Source organism: Bison bison, unplaced genomic scaffold (assembly GCF_000754665.1).
Source record: "Bison bison bison isolate TAMUID 2011002044 unplaced genomic scaffold, Bison_UMD1.0 scf7180017850944, whole genome shotgun sequence".
In the NCBI taxonomy this organism is placed as follows: Eukaryota; Metazoa; Chordata; class Mammalia; order Artiodactyla; family Bovidae; genus Bison; species Bison bison.
The window spans coordinates 9,190-9,933 of NW_011481517.1; the positions used below are offsets into that span (position 1 = coordinate 9,190).

Sequence of the window (744 nt, forward strand, 5' to 3'; positions counted from 1 at the left end):
AACATGGACGGGCGGCTTCGCAACCCGGACCAGTCCCTGACAGAGGACGTGGTGGCCTTCGCTGCCTCCGTGGCCCACCTCTACTCCAACCTGACCAAGCCGCTCCTGGACGTGGCCGTGACCACCTACACCTTGGTTCGAGCGGCCCGCTCCCGCGGGGCCGGCACAGCCTGGCCCTCGGCCATTGCTGGCCTCGTGGTCTTCCTCACGGCCAATGTGCTGCGAGCCTTCTCGCCCAAGTTCGGGGAGCTGGTGGCTGAGGAGGCGCGGCGCAAGGGAGAGCTGCGCTACATGCACTCCCGAGTGGTGGCCAACTCAGAGGAGATTGCCTTCTACGGGGGCCATGAGGTGGGGCCGCTCGTGGGGCCGGAAAGCGCGTGGCTGGGGGAGTCCAGGGCAGGAAGGCCGGGGGCTGCCTGCGGCTGATGGCACAGGTGTGGGCTGGCCGTGGGAGAGGGAGACTGGGGACGACCAGAGCCGTGGGCAGCCCAGGTCGGCACATTAATGGAGAAGCAGGAAGGCTGGGTGGAGACTGTCCTGGGTCACTTCTGCTTCCTCCCCACCTCCCTTGTCCTGGCCTTAGGGCTGCGGACCCTAGTGATGGGAGACCCAAGAGCTCCCAGCCTGCCCCCTGCCTGCAGCTAACAGAGAAGGGGCTCCTGCCATCTGGGGGCAGGGATGACGGGATGCAGCCTGCTGCCTGGCCCCCTCCTAGTCCCCCAGGCCCTTTGAAGACCGGCGTCC

General features: G+C 67.5%; 1 pseudogene; it reads left to right on the forward strand.

Annotated features, from left to right (window-relative positions):
- Nucleotides 1-3: 3 nt before the first annotated feature.
- Nucleotides 4-728, forward strand: LOC104995627 (annotated as a pseudogene).
- The last annotated feature ends 16 nt before the right edge of the window (nucleotides 729-744 follow it).